The sequence below is a fragment of the Chelonia mydas genome, chromosome 3 (assembly GCF_015237465.2).
Source record: "Chelonia mydas isolate rCheMyd1 chromosome 3, rCheMyd1.pri.v2, whole genome shotgun sequence".
In the NCBI taxonomy this organism is placed as follows: Eukaryota; Metazoa; Chordata; order Testudines; family Cheloniidae; genus Chelonia; species Chelonia mydas.
Window position 1 is genome coordinate 48556139 of NC_057851.1, and position 22308 is coordinate 48578446.

General features: G+C 46.2%; 1 protein-coding gene across 5 annotated transcripts in view; it reads left to right on the forward strand.

Moving 5' to 3' along the window:
• The first annotated feature begins 14471 nt into the window (after positions 1 to 14471).
• PHF3 (PHD finger protein 3) overlaps positions 14472 to 22308 on the forward strand; it is a 79061-nt gene continuing 71224 nt past the window's right edge. For 2 of the 5 annotated variants that reach the window (XM_037894271.2, XM_037894274.2), the window contains exon 1: positions 14484 to 14748. The gene's annotated coding sequence lies outside the window, so the exon portion shown is untranslated. Of the gene's footprint in view, positions 14749 to 22308 lie in introns of all 5 variants that reach the window. The other 3 variants (XM_037894272.2, XM_037894273.2, XM_043542441.1) reach the window with 3 other exon arrangements.

The following is a 22308-nucleotide window of genomic DNA, read 5'->3' on the forward strand; positions in this document are numbered from 1 at the left end:
GGGAAGTGCCACCCTGGTGGGGTTCACCGGGGCTAAAATGTCCACCACTGGGTCTGACACCTTGGTGAGCTCCTCCATCTGGATGCCCAGATTCTGTGTCACCCATGTCAGGAGTTCCAGGTAGCCTCTGCTGTCCAGTGGGGGAGGCCCCGAGAGGTTCCTGCCACTGCCTCATTGGGTAAAGATGATGATGATGCCAGGGAGGGTTCCTCCTGACCTTCCGACAAGTCAAAGTATCCCGGGTTGCCTGTAGTCGCACCCAACTTGGTGCCAGCCACCCTCTGTGGCACTGGCCATGGATGCCATTGCCGATGCCAGACACTGTGTCAGTACCAGACGTGGCACTGGTGGCGGTGTCAGATGCGGTAGCCAAGGCAGATGCACTGCAGAAAAGGACCTAGGGGTTACAGATGAGATGCTGGATATGAGTCAACAGTGTGCAATTGTTGCCAAGAAGGCCAATTGCATTTTGGGCTGTATAAGATGGGGCATTGCAGCAAATTGAGGGACATGATCATTTCCCTCTATTCGACATTAGTGAGACCTCATCTAGAGTACTGTGTCCAGTTTTGGGCTCCACGCTACAAGAAGGATGTGGAAAAACTGGAAAGCGTCCAGCGGAGGGCAACAAAAATAATTAGGGGACTGGAACACATGACTTATGAGGAGAGGCTGAGGGAACTGGGGATGTTTAGTCTACGGAAGAGAAGAATGAGGGGGGATTTGATAGCTGCTTTCAACTACCTGAAAGGGGGTTCCAAAGAGGATGGATCTAGACTGTTCTCAGTGGTGGCAGATGAAAGAACACGGAGTAATGGTCTCAAGTTGCAGTGGGGGAGGTTTGGGTTGGATATTAGGAAAAACTTTTTCACTAGAAGGGTGGTGAAACACTGGAATGCGTTACCTAGGAAGGTGGTGGAATCTCCTTCCTTAGAAGTTTTTAAGGTCAGGCTTGAGAAAGCCCTGGCTGGGATGATTTAGTTGGGGATTGGTCCTGCTTTGAGCAGGGGGTTGTACTAGATGACCTCCTGAGGTCCCTTCCAACCCTGATATTCTATGATTCTATGATTCTAAGGAGGGTCCCTAGTCCTGGACGCAGCCCTTCCCTTGGATGCGACCAAGAGGGAGCGCCCGGACACAGACTCCTGGGACTGCTGGTACACCCAAGGGGTCCAGAAGGGCCATTTGCACCAGCACCTGCCATTGCGTTGGCCATGGCACCATACCAAACTGACATTCTGAGCTTGCCGCTGACCCCAGTGCTGGCTCCTTCGCAACACATAGGAGTCCACCTCAGAATCGGACTCCAAGAAGTCCACACATGGTGGTCAAGGCGGTGCCATGCCCGATGGTGCTGGGGATTGGTGCCGGGGAGATGGAGAGTGATGCCGCGTCATAGCTGGTTTCCCCTTGGACTGGACCAGTGGTCTCTGCGGCGCCTCAGGCTTCGGGGCCAGTGCCGTCTCACGCTGGTCGGGACAGTGCAGACCAGTCCGGGCTATGAGATCGCTGGCCACCTTCTCTGGTGTGGAGGGAAGGTCTAAGTTCTCCACTTGGCCCTCCTCCAGTTGCGCTAGACTCGACAGGTCCCACTGTGAGCCCGGGGCTGACTGCTGTACAGGTGGGGAAGAGTGCCTCGGCATAGGTCACATTTCCTTAGGTGGCTCACGCTCTGGTGCTTGAGAATGGGAGCACCCCCGTCTGTCTTCCTGTGCTTTTTGCATGGCACAGACAACTGAGAACGGTGCTGCAATTCCGCCCGTGAAGCAGTCTTCGGTGCCAAGGAGTGCCAGTGCTGAGGGTCTCTGAACCCAGAATCCTTCTTTGGCGCCACATTCCAGATTGAAGCCAGTGCACTGTGCACAGATGCCGAGGAGCCCGGTGCCGCATCCATGGGGCTCAATTCTGACTGTGGCCGAAGAGCTGCTTCCATCAGCAGCAGCTTCAACCTGTGGTCCCTTTCCTTTTTGGTGCAGTGGTGGAATCCTCTACAAATTTTGCACCTGTCCGCTTGGTGGGACTCAGCCAGACACTTCAGACAAGCCGTGTGTGGGTCGCCCTTTGAGATCAGCTTCCAGCAGACCCCACACGATTTAAACCCTGGGACCGAGGCATGCCCTGGCCCCAGGAGAGGGAAGGGAAATTGAGGAGAAAACCTCTGGTAACAAGGGTTCAAACTACTCTAATACTAAAAAACTATTCTTAACTATTTACAGGAGATAAAGAAGGAACTGGAGAGGCGGCGACTCCAGGGGGCTCCACAGCCGAGCTCATGGGTACATGGAAAAACCTTCCAGTGACTGTGCACACATTGTGCACACACCTAATTGGAATGGACATGAGCAAGCACTCGAAGAAGAACTGCTGATTTGGGGGGAAGGTCTTCAGATACTTGCTATCTCAGCAGCAGCAAGCTGGCAAGCTGAAGGGATCTCTAATCTTATGTGTACCTCAAAAATTACCCATTGCTGACATGAGCATCAGCAATGGGTGCAACTGAACTGCTGATTAACACAATTTAACTACAAATGATGTGCAGCACTATTTCAGAAACTGGTTAAAACTTGCTCAGACATAACTTGTCAGCAGTTGATATTTCCTAAACTCTAGTCTACACTATAGAGATTTTCTCAAAAATTCAAGTTGGTTTTAAAACCTGCTTGGAGCACTACTGTAGTGGTACCATTTTTATAGCCAATTTAGTTAAACCTACTGAAAGCAGATGTAATGTAACCAGCTATAAAAACAGTTCTTTTTTTTGCCAGAGCTAAGTCTACACTAGTGCTCCAATTGTTTTTTTTAAATTTTGGTGGAAATATTCCCAGAGTAGACAAGGCTTTTAGATAGCTGCTAGGGTAACTCCAGGCAGTGAACACAGCAAGCAGAAACCTGCATCAGTTAACATGAGCTTTAGAGAGACAAGGTGGATGAGGTAATATCTTTTATTGGACCAACTTGTGTTAGAAAAAGAGACAAGCTTTTGATCACATAGAGCTCTTCTACAGATCTGGGCTTCTGTGTAACTCAAAAGCTTATCTCTTTCACCAACACAGGTTGGTCAAATAAAAGATATTACGTCACGCAACTTGTCTCTCTGATGTCCTGGGACCAAAACATCTACAACACTGCATTAACACTGACTTGGCAGTCATACAAAGTCTCTGGGTTATGCAAGGTGCGGCACTATTCCTAGACATACAGATTACCACAGTATCAAGGAATGCTTTCCTCCATCTTCAACTAGCCAGAAACTGCACCCTTTTCCTCTTGGATGAGGATCTAAGCCACCATGATCCATGCTTCCATCTCCTACAGATTAAAGTATCATACCTCACTGTATCTGGGACTGAATGCAACCGCTTTAAGGCTATGGCTACGCTGCAACTTAAGTTGACATAAGTTATGTTGCTCAGGGGTGTGAATTAGCCAGCCGTGAATGACATAACATGCCGATTTAAATGCAGGTGTGGACAGTGTTATTGCCGACATGCCTATCGTTGCTTGCAGGGCTGGAGTAATTAAGCTGATGGGAGCGTTTACAGCGATGCAGCTGCATCAATGCACATATAGACATGCCCTTAGGTTATTAGATGCTGGGGGCACAGCACTTTCAGCAGCTTGACCCCAGCTTTGGAGATCTATGCTAGAAAAGACTAGACTGAACTTGACTGAATTTGAACTGAAATGTAAGACACATCTTTTCAAAAAAGCCTTTCCCCAACCAGAACAACCATTGAAAAACAAACAAGCCTCTGAACTGTTAAGCACGTTCCTGGGGAATGGAAAGAGTAAATTTTTCTTTTCTTTTGTTGCCTTTATCCTTCATAATTTTGTTCAACTTTTAGATAAAAAGGTGATAATAGGAGTTAGGCATCTAAATGCCTTTGAAAATCTGGGCCTTAGTGTTTTTCACCATCAAGGAATTGCTTTCAGTGTCACAGAGCTGACAATGGAGATGAAATAGACACTAGACAGAGGGAGTTAGACCAGATAAAGAGCGACTTCCTGGTTTTATGTAGCAACTAGGGCTGTCAATCGATTAAAAAAATTAATCGTGATTAGTCGCACTGTTAAACAATAATAGCATACCATTTACTTAAATATTTTGGATGTTTTCTACATTTTCAAATATATTGATTTCAATTACAAAACAGAATACAAAGTGTATTTTTTATTACAAATATTTGTGCTGTAAAAACAAGGAAATACTATTTTTCAGTTCACCTCATACAAGTACTATAATGCAATCTCTTTATCATGAAAGTTGAACTTACAAATGTAGAAGTACGTACAAAAATAACTGCATTTAAAAATAAAACAAGTCTACTCAGTCCTACTTCTTGTTCAGCCAGTCACTCAGACAAACGAGTTTGTTTACATTTACAGGAGATAATGCTGCCTGCTTCTTGTTTACAATGTCACCTGAAAGTGAGAACAGGCATTCACATGTAATTATTATAGTCGGCGTTGCAAGATATTTACGTGCCAGATGTGCTAAAGATTCATATGTCCCTTCATGCTTCAACCACCATTCCAGAGGACATGCGTCCATGCTGATGACAGGTTCTGCCCAATAACAATCCAAAGCAGTGCAGATCAATGCATGTTCACTTTCAACATCTGAGTCAGATGCCACCGGTAGAAGATTGATTTTCTTTTTTGGTGGTTCAGATTTTGTAGTTTCCGCATCGGAGTGTTGCTCTTTTAAGACTTCTGAAAGCATGCTCCACACCTCCTCTCTCTCAGATTTTGGAAGGCACTTCAGATTCTTAAACCTAGGGTCAAGTGCTCTAGATATCTATAGAAATCTCACATTGGTACTGTCAAGGTTCCCTCCCCACTCTAAACTCTAGGGTACAGATGTGGGGACCCGCATGAAAGACCCCCTAAGCTTATTTCTATAGCTTAGGTTAAAAACTTCCCCAAGGCACAAATCCTTCCTTGTATTTGGATGGGTACTGCTGCCACCACCAAGTGAGTTAGACAAAGATTCAGGAAAAGGACCACTTGTAGTTCCTGTTCCCTAAAATATCCCCCCAAGCCCCCTCACCCCCTTTCCTGGATAGGCTTAAAAATAATATACCAACCAAATAGGTAAACCAGATTCTTAAAAAACAGAACTTTATGATAAAGAAAAAAAAAGTAAAAGAAGTACCTCTGTAAAATCAGGATGGAAGGTAACTTTACAGGGTAATCAGATTCAAAACACAAAGGATTCCCCTTTAGGCAAAACTTTAAAGTTACAAAAAACAGGGATAAACCTCCCTCTAAGCATAGGGAAAATTCACGAGCTAAAAACAAAAGATAATCTAATGCACCTTGCCTTATTTACTTACTCTTTTTGCAATATTGAGACTCATTTTAGGATGATTTTAGGAGAAGTTTTCTGACCTGATGCTTCTCTGCTTCCCCAGAGAACCCACAACACAGAGCACAAACAAAGCCTTCCCTGGCCCCAGATTTGAAAGTATCTTCTTTCCCCATTGGTGCTTTTGATCAGGTGCCAACCAGGTTATTTGAGCTTCTTAACCCCTTACAGATAAGGAGGAATTCTAGGCTACCCTTAGCTGTATGTTTATGACAGGTACCTTCTTTGCATTTTGTCAAATCTGCAGTGAAAGTGTTCTTAAAACAATGTTCTGGTCATCATCTGAGACTGCTGTAACGTGAAATACATGGCAGAATGCTGGTAAAACAGAGCAGAAGACATACTATTCTCCCCCAAGGAGTTCAGTCAAAATTTAATTAACGCATTATTTTTTTAACGCACATCATCAGCATGGAAGCATGTCCTTTGGAATGGTGGCCGAAGCATGAAGGAGCATAAGAATGTTTAGCATATCCGGTATGTAAATACTTTGCAATGTTGGCTACAAAAGTGCCATGCAAATCCCTGTTCTCAATTTCAGGTGACATTGTAAATGAGAAGAGGGCAGCATTATCTCCTGTAAATGTAAACAAACTTGTTTATCTTAGCGATTGGCTGAATAAGAATTAGGACTGAGTGGACTTTGTAGGCTCTAAAGTTTTACATTATTTTGTTTTTGAGTGCAGTTATGTAACAGAAAAAAATCGACATTTGTAAGTTGCACTTTCATGATAAAGAGATTGCATTACAGTACTTGTATGAAGTGAATTGAAAAATACTATTTCTTTTGTTTATCATTTTTACAGTGCAAATATTTGTAATAAAAATAATAATATAAAGTGAGCAGTATACACTTTGTATTCTGTGTTGTAATTGAAATCAACATGTTTGAAAGTGTAGAAAAGCATCCAAAAATATTTATAAATTTCAATTGGTATTGTTTAACAATGTGATTAAAACTGTGATTAGTCGCAATTAATTTTTTAATCGTGATTAATTTTTTTGAGTTAATCACGAGTTAACTGTGATTAATCGACAGCTCTGCAAGCAACATAACATGCGATCACAGTAAGCTTGCAATTTTCTTCATTTTTAATCTTCATTTTCATTTGAAACTTTTGGTGTTAGAAGTTTGTAGAATTATGAGATTTTTATACAACAATGCCTGTTTCAGAAAATCAGAAATACAGAAATCAGCCAGGTTCCCACTGTAGAGATTGATGTTGAGTGTGTGTAATGTGGGAGAAAGTAAGAGTGAGAAATTAAAGGGGGTGGGGGGAGAGAGCGTGTAAGAGAATACAAATCATCATATAGATGGGGCTGGTAGGATCACCTATTATTAAAGATGCCCAATACTTCCCACTATTATAAGGTCTGAGGCCTTTTTCTGCAGCCATATTAGGAGAGCAACAGCCATGAGCCAAGAAGCAGAAAGTCACATCTTCACTTTCCTTCTAATTATATAAAAACAATGTAATATCGAGCTGTTAAGAAGGTGCCCCTCCTAATAGTACCCACCATCACCAGATAAAAAATCAGATCTTAAGATGTTTAAAGAAAACTTTTTTTGACAGCATTCCATCTGGCAAGTAACGACTTATCAACAGTTGTGGGTGTGAAATCTCTATTTCTTTATTGTTTTACCTTTATGGTCCCTACTTCTCTATTGTTTTTCTGTATGGTTTCTGTCTGATTCTTTGATTGTTTCTGTCTGTTGCATAATTAATTTTACAATATTTAAATCAACTAAGGTGATTGGGTAAAGAATTATTTTTGCAGTATGTTAGGATTGGTCAAAGAATTATTTTGTAATTTCTTAGTAAAATGATTGATCAAGGTATAGCTAGGCAGGACTCAAGTTTCACTATATAAACTAAGGTCAAGAAGGAGACCAGCTGGGAAGGAAAAAGAAAGGGAAAGGAAAAAGAAGAAGAAGAAGGAAAGACCTGAAGGAAGAAGAACTCACCCGCCCAAGACACAGCCTAAAATCAGAGCTGCTTTAAGAATCCTCTGCACAACCGCGATGTGCAGCAACCAGAACCCAGATGAGAACAACCTTGCCTGGACAACAGGGAAAGTCTGCTTACGTGATCAGGATTAATGAGCATAGCATTGTATTTTGCTTGGTAATTGTTAATAAATAGAGGATAATGATATTACTGTATAAAGCTCTTTCACTGGTAAAAAGATCCTGCAAACCTGCAGAAGAGTACGCCCTGAGCCCTAGGAACTGGGTAAGGGTGAGTACTTAAATTAATCAGATTATGCCCTGAGCCCGAGGAACTGGGTAAGGGTAGGTGCCTTTCTTCCGGAGTCCTAGGAACTAGGAAAGGGTGTGGGTGCCTAAATCAACCGGGTTACCGCTTGAGCCCTAGGAACTTGGTAATGGGGGGTGCCCTGGAGTGTGCAGGTAACTATAAAACCCACTATTCAGTTGCTTATCATGGCTTGGGCTAGATTTTTCCACTCCAGGTGTCTGCCTTACGCTGAATTTTTGTGTGTGGAAAGCTTTACCCAAAACAGTTCAGCCATTTCTGAAAATGAGGCAAGGAAAAAAAGTATTGTTTTGCTCATATTAAAAAATTCTTGAGACTTTTTTTTAATTTTTGAGATAGTCTAGCTCCCCTGTGCTTTGGAGCAGAGACTTGAAATTTGCCAAGAGAGTGTCTTAGTTTCAGCGATGTGTCTGTGAAAATTCACCCAATTTTGCCCAGGTAACAAGCCTTTGAAAAATCACAGTTTACACATGCTCAATGGAGATTTCCTAGAGTTCAGCCACTTAAAATATCTGAAGATTCCATCCTCACTGGGTATGCCAAGCAGGGTAACTGGAATCGGTGGGGGGATGAGGGGGAAGGAGCCATGGTCCTCCCACTTTTGAAAGTGAACAGGCCTGGAGCATTCACTTTTTGCCACAGGCTTGGCCCCCTGCCCCTCTTTCTCCCAAAGCTCCACCCGTGCACCCTCCACCTGCCTAGGATGGGGGAGTCCGAGACAGCCCCCAGCCTGTGTCCCCAACCCCCTGGTCCCTGCCCAGGGCAGATGGAGGGTCTGTGGCTCCCCACAGCTGCCCGGACGGCTCTTAGCCACAGCCGGGTCATGGGTTTTTGACTCCTGAGCCCCCACCCCTAGTCCAGGCCAGAAGCTGGAACTGGGTCAGGGTAAGAGGCGTGTGGGCAGTTGTGAGGACCCGGGGAGCCTCCACCTGCCATGGGCAGAGGGCCCAGGGGCAGGGACATGGGCTGGGGGCTGTTCTTGGGTCCCCCAGCCCAGGTAGATGGAGTGGCTCTGGCTTCTAGCGTAGCCAGGGGGCAGGGCCTCGGGGGCAAAAGGAGGGGCAAGGGAGGGCCACAGAGGGGACAGAACCTTGGTCCCCCCCCTTTTAGGATGAATCTGTCGCCCATGATGTCAAGTCAGTGCTAACTTAGGCACGTCTCTGTTTGCCGTATTGACTGCCTGGAGTTAGTCTAACAGCTACATAAAAGCCTTGTCTACACAGTGGCCTTGTCTACCCTGGGAAAGTCCTTCTGAGCCAGTGTAGCCTTGGGCTGGAGCATTCACAATCTCTCACAGCTCCTAATGCTGACTAGATTGTTCATACTCTAGTCCAGGGCTACTGGGGCTCAGAAGGACTTTTCCTGTAATGGCTGCCATGGTGAGGCTGGGCACCAGAACACAGAGCAATAAAGTGTGCTCCTGTGCTTAAAGGGGCTGGAACTAGATGTGCTGGGGGTGTTGCCTCACCCCTGGCTTGAAGTAGTTTCCATCATATACAGGGTTTACAGTTTCAGTGGCTCTCAGAACTCCACTATACAATTTGTTCCAGCATTCCTGCCTTTGCCTCTCCCCTCCCTCGCTGGTGGCCAGGCAGTGTGGAGGAGGAATCAAAGTGATTTGAATAGAGGGGAACAAGACCTGAACTGGGACAAAAAGAAAAGAGTAGATTGGGACAAGCACCCTTGTATGACTGGCACTGGGAGCTGTGAGGGAAGACTGGGATTGGCTGAGCAATGAATCTGGGAGTGGGAACCTAGGACAGGAAGAGGGGCTGTGACTGGCTGGACAAGGCTTGGGACCTGGCTGTCGTGGGGAAGGAGAGCCTGGGACTGGTTGGGAAAGAGGACTGGGAAGGCTGGAACTGGTTGGGCAAGAAGACTAGGACTGGGAGTCAGTGGGAAGACTGGGAGTTGGATTGTGGGGGAAAGACACTGTAGTGAGACAAGGAGCTAGGCTGGGGAAGGGGGAAGACTGGGAAGCAGTAGGGATGAGCGGGGGATATGGAGACAGATCTGACTAGGAGCTGGGGTGTGAGGGGACAACAGAGAGACCATCTGGGCAAAGAGACTAATGACAAGGGGCCATGGAAGAGAGGTAATGGGGGGGGGGTGACTGGAGGTTGGGGTGGGGAGGGGAGAGACAGATCAAATGAGCACAGGGGAGCTGGCTGTGGAAGGAGTCAATGTGGGTAGGGAACTGGGACTTGAAGGGAGAGCCCAGACTGGTAGACAAGGGCTGGTTGGGCAAGAAGACTGGGACTGGTATGAGAAGCTTGAGGAGTGCACTCTGGGACTGGTCAGGAGAGGAGAATGGAAATGGAACATGGAGCCAGTTGTGGGTAAGAGACAGGACTAGGAGAAGGACAGGTTGGAGGGGCCATGCTTGCAGGGATCAGGTAGAAATGATCTGTGACTGCTAGAGAACATCCCCTCCAGAACCAGGAATGGAACCCAAGCTTCCTGAGGGTTTGTCTACAATGGCCCACTAAATCAGTACTGCTGCAATTGATGCAGCAGCATCAATTTAGGGGGTCTGGTAAAGACCCGATAAGTCAATGGGAGAGCGCTCTCCTGTCAACTTTAGTACTCCACCTCCCCAAGAGGCAAAAGCTAAGTTGGCAGGAGAGCGTCTCCCGCTGACATACCACAGGGTTGATATCGTGTTAGGTCGATGTAAGCTACGTTGATCAGGATGTGTGTGATTTTTTTCACACCCCTGAGTGATGTAACTTACATCGACTTAAGCAGCAGTGTAGACCAGACCTGAGTTTCACCATTCCTCTGCTGTCAGGAACTATCTGTGAAACCCATGGGAGAAATATGTGTGTCATCCCCCTCTAATGCTGGTCCACACAGATGATGATTAAGACTACGTTTTAGTCACGGGTATTTTTAGTATCCATGACTAAAACTTGTGGGGGTGCTTCCCAAGGCCCCCACAGGTGCTGGAAGAGGGTGGATGGTGGTGCGTGGCCCGGGATCCCTGCTGGTGCTGGAGTGGGGGTGGCAGCAGCAGCACACAGCCTAGGACCCCTGCTGGTGTTGGCAGGGGAGGCAGCGGCAAGTAGCCCAGGACCCCGGCTGGTGCGGGGGGGCAGGGCAGAGGGGCTGGCAGGCTCCCTACCTGCCTCTGTGCCTCCCCATCCCTGCACCAGAATTTGGGTGTGGGAGGTGAGGGGATGAGGTGGGATCTGGGTGGCATTTAGCTGGCTGGGGTGCTCTCCGGAAGTGACAACATCGCTCTTGTCCAGCTCTGTCCAAGATGGAGGCATGGTCAAGCAGCTCTGCACTCTGCCTCCGCCTTTAGGTACCACCCCCGCGAAGGTTCCCGGCCAATGGGAGCTGCGAAGCCAGCGCTCTGGGCGGAGGCAGCTTGCAGAGCTGCCTGGCCACGCCTCTGCCTAGCAGCTGAGCAAGGGGGATGTCTCCACTTCTGGGGAGCCACCCAGAGCCCGACTCACCCCATCCTATGCCCCAACCCCCTCCCTCACCTGCTGCTGGGGGTGCAGTGGCCCAAGACTGCCCCTGAGCCAGGTGCACCGGCCACTGCAGAAGTCACAGAAAGTCACAGAATCTGTGACTTCCATGACCTCCGTGACAAACTCACAGCCTTAATGATGACAAGCTACATTTACTCTGTGACAGGTTTCAGAGTGGTAGCCGTGTTAGTCTGTATCAGCAAAAACAACGAGGAATCCTTGTGGCACCTTTGAGACTAACAAATTTATTTGGGCATAAGCTTTCATGGGCTAGAACCCACTTCATCAGATGCATGGAGTGGAAAATACAAGCGCAGGTAAAGTCTGTTTTTGAAGTGTTTTTGTTGAAGAATTGCCACTTTTAGGTCTGTTATTGAGTGACCAGGGAGATTGAAGTGTTCTCCTACTGGTTTTCGAATGTTATAATTCCTGATGTCAGATTTGTGTCCATTTATTCTTTTGCATAGAGACTGTCCGGTTTGGCCAACGTGAAACTGCAGAACTGGAATTAAATTGCAAACTGGACACCATCAAATTAGGCCTGAATAAAGACTGAGCGTGGTTGGGTCATTACAAAACCTAAACCTAATTTCCCCCATACTAATTTCTCCCTACTGTTACTCACACCTTCTTGTCAACTGTTTGAAATGGGCCACTCTGATTACCACTATAAAAGTTATTTTTCCTCTCTTGGTATCCTGCTGTTAATTGAATTGTTAGATGCAATTTGGATGAAACCTCATCGAAGTTGGTGGGCATGACAGCTGCCCTTCATTCAGGATAAATGTCAGAAGCAGTTGAGCTGATTCTTGGAGTAAGATAGGTTAAACAGTAGAAACCACCACCCAAGCCACAGGCCACATGCAAGGCTGGTCAAACACAGAGCTATGTGGTTTTGATGAAGGGTTTGCGTGTGAGCAGAAACAGCCAAGAAACAGAGAAGGCAGAGAGCCAAGGAGACTTCCCCCAGAGTCATTTCTCTGACTCAGCTAGGTTTATGGGGGAAGGATAGTACCCAGAGAGTGGAAGCCCTGCAGAAATTCAGAGAATGGATTATTCTTTAGACTTCACATCTCAGAACTTGTAACAATGCAGCAACAGACAAGACTCAGACCAGACAAACTAAGAGCAAATCCTTCTCTGGCTCACTACAAAAGCAATTTCCCCTCTCTTGGTATTGACACCCCCTCATCAATTATTGGGAGTGGACCACATCCACCCTGATTGAACTGGCCCTGTCAACACTTGTTTGCCACTTGTAAGGTAACTCCCTTCTCTTTATGTGTCAGTATATTTATGCCTGCATCTGTCATTTTCATTCCATGCATCTGAAGAAGTGGTTTTTTTACCCATGAAAGCTTATGCCCAAATAAAACTGTTAGTCTTTAAGGTGCCACCGGACTCCTCATTGTTTTTGTGGATACAGACTAACACGGCTACCCCTCTGATACTTGACTTCTTTGCAGATGAGTTTCTGGTGGCTTAAATGATTCACAAACCAGCTTTTCTGTAGTTTAAAAGGCAGAATCTTCTGGGCTACTAGCTAAGATTGCAGACTTACTTACACATGCTATCTACTTGGGGAATAACTTGTCTCTGGAGAAGATTAATATGGGAAGAAGAATGCATGCTACAACAAAAGTGTAAATATCCTGCTGAAACTACACGTGCAATGCAGATGTTAAGCGTTGCCAACTCTTGCAACTTAGATCACAAGTCTTATGATACTTGGTGTTTTTTCGGTTTAAATATCCAGGTCCTAGTCTGATGTGATCATGTGAGAATTTCAGCTTTAATTTACTTATAAAGCACACTTTTAGCTCATAGGGTGGCAGAGAAAAGCTTGGGGAATATGAATCCTCAAAACTCCACCACCAGAAGAACGAGAACCCCAAAATTACTTCAAAAAATGTCATGATTTTGATCACTTGGATTTGAAAACATTGTTTGGTGAATACACAGAGTGTAAAAGTCTGTATTGACAGGATTACACTTTGGCAGGTAATTTTAAATGCCAAATCGTTATTTATAAAAGAGCTTTCCAGATGAATCTTAAACTGTTTAAAATCTCTTGTATTAAATATGAATCTGTTTATCAAGTCACTGTGTGGTGCTTCTTTTTTTTTGACAGTGTCTGGCAGCTGAATAATACCTAAATTTATGCTTTAAAGAGGCCCTCAGTTTGACTGCATAATGATGTCTGGGCTCTTGTAAAACATGGGGCCCTGCCTACATAAGAGAAACTTGCACAAGTGTAATTATCTCAGCGTCAGTCCCTGATGGCATTGTATAACCTGGCCCAGTACCACTCCATACATATACCAGTCTGCTGTGAGGAGATTCAACCACTAATCACCTTATAAGCCATCTGGCTAGGTAGAGGCCAGTCAGTAACTTGCTCTGGGTCGATAGGGCACACTCACTGGCTCAGCCCTTCTGTGGGATGCTATTGCAGTAGGAAAAAGAAAAGGAGTACTTGTGGCACCTTAGAGACTAACCAATTTATTTGAGCATAAGCTTTCGTGAGCTACAGCTCACTTCATTGGATGCATACTCTGAAATATTGCCCTAGGAAGAAATCTGTGCCACTGAGATCTCCTGTGCCTCCCAGCTGCTTGCATGCACTGTGCAGAACTCCACCTAGGCTGTTCTGGGTTGCTAGTTTAACCCCTTTGGGGCTAACATGGCAGGAGAGCAGAAGACAGAAGCTTAGCGAAGGAGTTTCTTAACCACAGCTACTTTCATGTTAAAACACTCAAACGTTTAAAGTTCTTTGCAACCAAAAGGCTGAAGCGACACCCCCCTCCGGCCCCCAGACGGAGTTTGCAGCTGTTGTGATTGATCCGTGTGTCCAGGCTGGCAAGGGTCGCCAGGCCCTGGGCAGAGCTACCCCCTCCCCCAGTTATTAAACAGGGTCTCAGTGCAGCGGGCTCAGGGCCTCCCCAGAAGTATGTGTCCCCCCTCCCCCGTGGGCCTCTGCGCGGAAAGCCCGCGGCTCCATGGGGAGAGCCTGGAGCTGAGTCCTTCAGCGCCAACGGCCCGCCAATGCCCCCGCTGACAGTCGCAAGCGGCCGAGCACCTTGCCCGGCAGGACTGCCCGGCTCCCGCACCAGGATCCGGCTACGTTGTGCGGCGGGAGCCGGAGGGTAACGCGTGAAGCTACACGCCGCCCGGCCGGGGCTGCAGCGAAGTAGGCGCCGAGACAGGGCAAGTCAGCACCTCCGCCCTCGCGCGCCGTGCGAAGCAGCCCCGCGGTGCCCGAGGCGTTGCCTTCGGCGCTCTGCCCTTAAGGCTGTTACGCATGCGCCCCATGCCCTGCCTCCAGTAAACACAGCGGTCACGTGAGCTGGGCTGCGCGGCTCCGCTCGCCTCACGCACGCGGCGGGGGGCGCGTACACGGGCACGCGGCGGTCGGCAGCGAGCGCCAGGCCGAGCGGGCGGGACCACCTGAGGCAAGGGGCAACGCGGGGGGTGGGCAGCTGAGCGCACCCCCCCAACAAGGAGCGAGCCGCGCGCGCGCGCTGCCGCCGCCTCCTCCTCCTCCTCCTCCTCCTGCGCGGCCGCCGCCGCCGCCGTCCTCCTCCCGGACCTTGGCCGCGGGGCAGCGCTGGGCGGCGGAGTAAGGGTGAGTTGCCGCCCCCGGGCACAGCGGCGAAGGGCCGGTTGTGCGGCCGCGTCGGGCCTTCTCCACGTTCACCCTCCGGGCCGGCTGGACCCGAAGCAGCGGCGGGAAGGCGGCGCGGCCTGGCGCAGGGGCCTCTGCGGTGGCTGCCGTGGGCCTCCCTCCGCTCCGGCGAGGCCGCCACCACGGTGGCTCTGGCCGGGGGGGAGCCCGGGGCCGCCGAGCTAGAGTCGCCCCTGCCCCTTTCTCGGGGTCGGCCCCGGGATATGCTGGCCGCCCCCACAGCAAGCAGGAGCCGGCGCACCCGGCCCTGGCTACCCTCGGCCTTCTCCTGCCTTGTGGCTCTCCTACCTTCTCCCCACCCCCACCCCGGGCCTTCTCCTGCCCTGTGGTCCTCCCCCCTGTCCCGGGCCTGCTGCCTTTCCCCCTCCGGGCCTTCCCTTGCCCTGGGCCTGCTACCTTTCCCACTCCCCCGCCACTGACTGCTCTCACCCTTGTCCCCTGGGGCCTACTGCACACACTTCCCCCGGGGCCTGTTGCTGATCTGGGCCTCCTATCCTTCCCTCACTCCTCCTTGCCCCGCCTCCTACTCTCCTCCCCATTCCTCCCCCCCCCCCCCACTACTGACCTGGGCCTACTTTACACTCCTCCGTCCCCCCTCCCTGGGGGCAAGCTAGTGACTTGGGCCTGCTGGACCCAGGCCTATATCCCTTGCTGTACCTCCCCCTCCCAATACAAACACACTCACACACTTCACCAGCACCCATTACTGTACTTCCCCAGTACACACCATGTTGCCAATCTGGGCCCTGCTACACTGTTCCCCAGGACCAGTTACTGTACCTCCCACTCCTCCATACACACACCACCCATACCGATCTGAGTCCCTTCTCTAGCACCTGCTCCTACACCCATTGCTGATCCAAATCCTGCTGCAGTTATCGTTTGCCGCACACGTTCTTACTCCCCTCAATCCCAGATGAGTGATGATTGGACCTTCTGCAGCTCCTCTCACTCCCCTGCTCAACCATTCCATGTTATTCCCTCCCCCCATCCCTCCACAAACAACCTCCAGTGACTCAGACCCTGCTATTTGCCCCCTGACCTCCACTGATTTATTTCTCCCCACCATACTCCTAAACCTGGCATCAGAACATACAAAAATCTCTGCATTAAGCATCTTTCTACAGTATTTCTTGTGGGGGTTACAAGTAAAAGAGATGAGGGAAAATAACCCACCTTTCCTGAGGAACGGAGTTTGTCAAAATGTAATACACATGCATTATGGTAGCTATTCCCAAATTAGCATGAGTACCATGCGTCTCTTCCTCACTGTCTGCAGTCTGAAAGATGCTGCGGACCATGGAGTGGGAGATTTGGATATGGAGGTGCTCTGTTTATGGGTAACTCTCATGAAGTGTTCTGAAGAATGAAGCTGGAGCGGGTCAGCACATAATGCAATATTTATACAGAATAGAGTATTCAAAATTTAATTCTTGTACCTGCTTTCATGTATTTTATAAATAGATTATTTGATTTCTGGAGACTATAAGATTTGCTCTGTCTTTTGGTGGCTTTTAAAAATTAGTACAAATTCACCAAAACTAATAAAAATGTTTTTGGTGCAAATAGACTATAAGGAGGGTAAACAAATGTATAACTCCTTTCAATTAAAATAGTAGATTTGCACTTGAATTGGTTTAATAGATGTATTAAACATACTAATACAATTATATTACGTGGTTAAGCATTTTATGTATAGGATCAGTTTAAAATGTTAGATTTTATATTTCTTGGAATAATTATTAAACTGTCCAATAAATGGATGAGGATGTTATGTTTTACATTTACCCATAATAGTATTCCCACAGCCATTTATGTCATCTCTCCGACATCCTTTTCTTGAGAAGCTGTAACTCTGTTTTCTGTACAAATGACTTTAGATACGTTCTAAATCTGGAGTCAAAACCCGCTCTATTTCTTAACAATCATTACCATTTAGATTGGAAAAAAAACTGGATGACTTCACCTATATGAGCTGTACTGTATTGCCCAGTCAGTTAACTTCTAGAGGTAATGAGTAGTTCCAAGGTTAACCGGTGTAACCATATCAGTTCGTGTAGGATATTGGGTAGGTTTAACACAGCACAGTCACTCGCTGGACTGTAACTTGTTGAATTATTGAATTATTCAGTTATCTTAATTGAAAACTTCTGTTTCGAGATCTTTAGTTATAGCCTAGATCTATTATATCCATTACATTCCCTTCATTTCCTAATATTTTAATTCAAATTGGCGTTGGCTTTAGCACATAGACTGAAAGTGACTTAGAATGTAAATAAAGGGTAAACTGTGGAACAGTCCAGTTTGGTGCCACATGGAATTATTTTAGCCCTGTTTTTAGTTTAAGTATGTGATGATATGGAAACTAATAAAAATATTCAGTTTACAAACTATACTTAATCAAGGTGTGTCACTCACCAGTAAGGAAAGAAATATGTGCTGGAGACACAAAACATGTATTAACTTGAGTTTGTGCATCTGGGAGAATTGATCTTATGTATATGGGAAAGTTTTGGAAAGCAATAAGGTCTTAAAACATTGTGTTACAATGCAGAGCAGTTTGGATATGAGCCTACATTGTGATCTGACCACAAAACTAATAAAACAAAAAATTGGATAGCATGTAAAAGAGGTGTGGGATAATACCCCTGTTTAAATTGCATGAGCGAAACATCATCATCATGCAGGGGGACTTAGGAGCTTTTGAAAATCCCAGTAGGCTGCATCTTCAGGTGTTTAAATATTTTAAAAATCTGGCCGTAAGTATAGTTCATAGCAACTCTTTATCAGAATAGTGCGAAGTTGAAAGGAATTTCTGGGGCTGGATGGATTGACCTATTAGCACTAAAAAAAATGTACAGTTTGACATGTTATGACTAATACTTAGCATTTACAGCATGTACACTTTTTAAATGCTTTATAACAAGTTTTTGACAATTTGATGGGTGTAAAAACCAAGAAGAGAGAATAACTATTTAGTATGGTCAAGGCGTATGAGTATTATGATAAAAAAATATAGAAAACTTTAGAATGGATGTAGTTGTACCTCTTCTTGCTGCAAAAAAGGGGAAAGAGGCATATTTTATTGAGTAGGGAATGGGTGGTAGCAGGGGCTAATCTGTTCAGGGTGGAAAATTGCTGGTAGGATCTTGTAAATGGCTGTGAAAGATTTCACTTTTGTGAGTACAGTCTTTCTCCTTTCTGTTTTCCTCTCCAGATCCTTGCCATTTGTAAAAACATTATATCTCCCTTCTGAGACCTTTACCTAGTTCTGGTTTATTAACATAATTATCTTGGATCATGATTACTGGATCTTTTTGTTAGAGAAATACCCTAAAATACCTTTTTGACTGGTTAGGTGCTTCCTTTGAAGTACTGAGCAAGCTAGTGCTAAGGGGCCTGCTGTCCATCAGCAATGAAAGACTGAATGTTCAAGGTGGTCATATAAATAATTCTACCTACTTTAATTAGGCTTAATTGACTTAATTATAGAGTCATAGAATTTAAGGTCAGAAGGGACACACATCACCTAGTCTGATCTCCTGTATATCACAAGCCACCAACGCCACCCAGCTCCGCATACTAAACCCAGCACCCAACAACCAAAATTAAAGCAAAGTATAGCAGCCCAGAGAATACTAGACTATTCTGTGCTACAGGGAGAACAGTCAGGATCAAGGTGCACCAAGGCCCCTGTAATGGCATGGCGATGAGTAAGTGAGAGATACCAGGTAATCCTGGCAAGTGACCTGCACAAGCAGGCAAAACCCGTCCAAGATCACAGCCAATGTAACCTGGGGGGTTTTCCTGGGGGGAAATTCCTTCCTGACCCAACATATGGTGAACAGTTAGACCCTGAGCAGGTGAGCAAGAACCAGCCAGCAAGTACTTGATAGAGAATGCTTGGTGCCCACCTTAGATCACTGGCCCACCCCATCCAGTGCCCCAACTCCAGCTGTGACCACTTCTGATGCTTCAGAGGAAGGAGACAAAACAGACAAAATCAGAATACGCTGTGGGGGGATAGATGGGGTGTTGGAAGGAATCCCTTCATGACCCCTGCAGGTGGATGGCTGAAGCATGAGCATTTTAGGAACATAAAACTGGGACATAGACTGGAAGTGAGCCCCTGGGGCTGCTGAGTGCTGCCCCCTCCCATTACAAGCAACTGTGTCATACAATAGAACTCATAAATTTGTCCAGTTCTTTCTTAAAACTAATCAAATTGTTTGCTCCCAAAATGTCTATTGGGAAGCTGTGTCAGGTTGTTGACATTTCAACAGGTCTCTCATTAGCAAATGCTTCTGGTAGACTAATTTATAAAAAAAACTTTAAGGTAGGGGGAAGAAAGATAAGAGCAGGTTAGGAGAGTCAGAAAACAATCTGATGAAGAGTAAATTCCAGTAATACTTGATGCTAAAATAAGGATAATTTCCCAAAGCTGAAAACAATTGAGTCAAATCAGCATGGAATTTAATTAGAAAAAAGCATGAATGGTAATTGGGAATCATTTAAGAACACCTCACTAGATGCCCAGGAAGCCACAATTGAGGAAGAAGGTGCACGGGTTACAAAACTGATCTGGTTTAGAGGGAAAGTGAAGGCAGCTATAAAATAATAATATATAACAAATGGAAGAAAGGAGAAATTGATGATGATGAATATAAATCAGGTGTTAGGAGTTGTAGAAAACTGATAAGTGCAGCAAAGGGACACAAGGAGAAATCTATGGTCAGCAGAATTAAGGACAATAAGGAGTTTTCAAAATATATTGGAACACAAAGAATGCTAACAATGATATTGGTCCAGTACTAGATGGAAATGGTAAAATTATAATGATGCAGAAAAGGCAGAAGTGTTCAATAAATATTTCAGTTCTGTATTTGGGGGGAAGGAACAGAAGACGTAGTCTTATCATATGGTGATACTCTTTCCATTCCATGGTATCTCTGAAGGATGCTAAACAGAAGTTACTGAAGTTAGACATTTTAAAATCAGCAGGTCAAGATAATTTGCATCTAATAGTTTTAAAAGAGCTTGCTGAGGTGCGTGTTGGACCATTAATGTTGATTTTCAATAAGTCTTGGAGCACTGAGTTCCAGGAGACTGGAAGAAAGCTAATGTGCCGATTTTGTAATGGGATGACTAAAGTAGTTATAGGCCTATGAGCCTGACACCAATCCCCGGCAAGATAATGGAGTGGCTGATACAGGACTCACCTAAGAAAGAATTAAAGGAAGATAATGTAATGAATGGAAATCAACATGGGTTTATTTGAAATAGATCCTGTCAAACTACTTGATATCTTTTTATTTTGAGATTGCAGGTTTGGTTGATAAAAGTAATAATTTTGATGTAATTTACTTAGACTTCAGTAAGGTGTTTTACTTGGTACTGCATGACATTTTGGTTAAAAATTGTGAAACAATATGAAATTAACGCGGCATGCATTAAAGGGTTTAAAACTGGCTGGCTAACTGATAGGTATCTAACTGTAAATGGGGAATTGTCACGGAGTGGGTGTGTTTCCAGTGGGGTCCTGCAGGGATTGGCTTTTGGACCTGTACTGTTTAACATCTTTATCAATAACCTGGAAGAAAACACAAAATAGTTACTGATAAAGTTTTCAGATGACACATAACTGTGGGGTGTGGTAAATAATGAAGAGGACGGGTCACTAATTCAGAGTGATCTGGATTGCTTGGTAACATGGGCACAAGCAAACAGTATGTGTTTTTAATATGGCCAAATGTAAATGTATACATATGTAGGCAATACTTACAGGATGCGGAAGCATCTATTCTGGGAAGCAGTAGAAAAAATTTTGGTGGTGTTAGACAGTCAGCTGAACATGAGCCCCGCACTATGACGCTATGGCCAGAAGAGCTAATGTGATCCTGGGATGAATAAACGGGAATCTTGAGTAAGAAAGGAGAGGTCATTTTACCTCTGTATTTGACACTGGTGTAACTGCTGGTTGGGATAGTGTGTCCGGTTATGGTGCCCATAATTCAAGAAGCATGTTGATAAATTGGAGAGGGTTCAGTGAAGACCCATGAGACCAATTAAAGGGTTAAAAAACATGCCTTACACTGATACAGGGAACTCAGTATATTTAGCTTACCAAAGAGAAGGTTAAGGAGTGACATGATTATAGTCTAGAAGTACATACACAGGGAACAAATATTTAATAATGGGCTCTTCAGTCTAGCAGAGAAAGGAATTAACACAATCCAGCGGCTAGAAGTAGAAACTAGACAAATTCAGACTGGCATACGTTCTTAGTGGTGAGAACAATTAACTGTTGGAACAATTTACCGAGGGTCATGGTATGCTCAAGGAATTATTTTGGGGAAGTTCTATGGTCTTTATTATACAGGACTTCAGACTAGATGATCACAGTTGTCCATTCTGGCCTTGGGATCTATGAATGAAAGTAAGGGACTGAGTGCTGGGCAAGCATACAGTGCGGCCAATGTGCCTTAGACCTGACCTACAACTATACTAGTATTGATGGTACTCTTTTGAGTAGAGACTACTATTAGGCACGTCTTTTTTATGGCTTTGTGATTGGAATAAAATTGAAGAACAGCTGGAAAGAGACCAAATTCAGCCATGTTTCCACCAAGCTTTGTATCTTTTTTTTTTTAAAGACACTGCCAGGATAAATTTTATAACCTTAAAACTATTATCCTGTAGTTATGTAGGAACTCAGATGCTCAGCAGAAATTGGTGGTCATACCAGATGTTTTTTCCTCTGTGACGTGTATTAGTTGCTCTTGATTATTGGACTTGAGGCAGAGTGGTCCAGTGGATAAGGCACATTGGCCTTGGTGTCATGAGACCTGAGTGCTATTATCCGTTCTGCCACTAACATGATGTGTGACCTCAAGCAAGTCACTTCACATCTCTATACCTCTGTTCCCCTTTGGACATTTGTTTCTCTTGTTTGTTTAGATTGTAAACAGTGTGGGGCATAGACCAGAGGTGGGCAAACTACGGCCTGCGGGCCACATCTGGCCCGCAGGACCATCCTGCCCGGCCCCTGAGCTCCTGGCCGGGGAGGCTAGTCCCTGGCCCCTCCCCTGCTATTTCCCCTCTCCTGCAGCCACGCCGCCAGCACTCTGGCCCGCTGCTCCTACTGGGGAGCGCAGCTGGCTCCGGCTGGGTGGCGGGGCTGCGAGCTCCTGCTGCTCTGAACAGCATGGTAAGGGAGTGGGGAGCGGGGGGGTTAGGTAAGGGGGCAGGGGGTCCTAGGGAGCAGTCAGGGAGCAGGGGTCGGTTGGATGGGGTGGAGGTTCTGGAGGGGTGGTCAGGGGATGGGGAACAGGGCGGGTTGGTAGTGGAGTCCCGGGGGGCTTGTCAGGGGGCGGGGGTGTGGGTAGGATACAGGGAGTGGGGGTGTGTGGATAGGGGTTGGGGGGCAGTCGGGATAGGGAGCAGGGGGGGTTGCATAAGGGGGTGGGATCCTGGGTGGCAGTTAGGGGTGGGAGGTCCCGG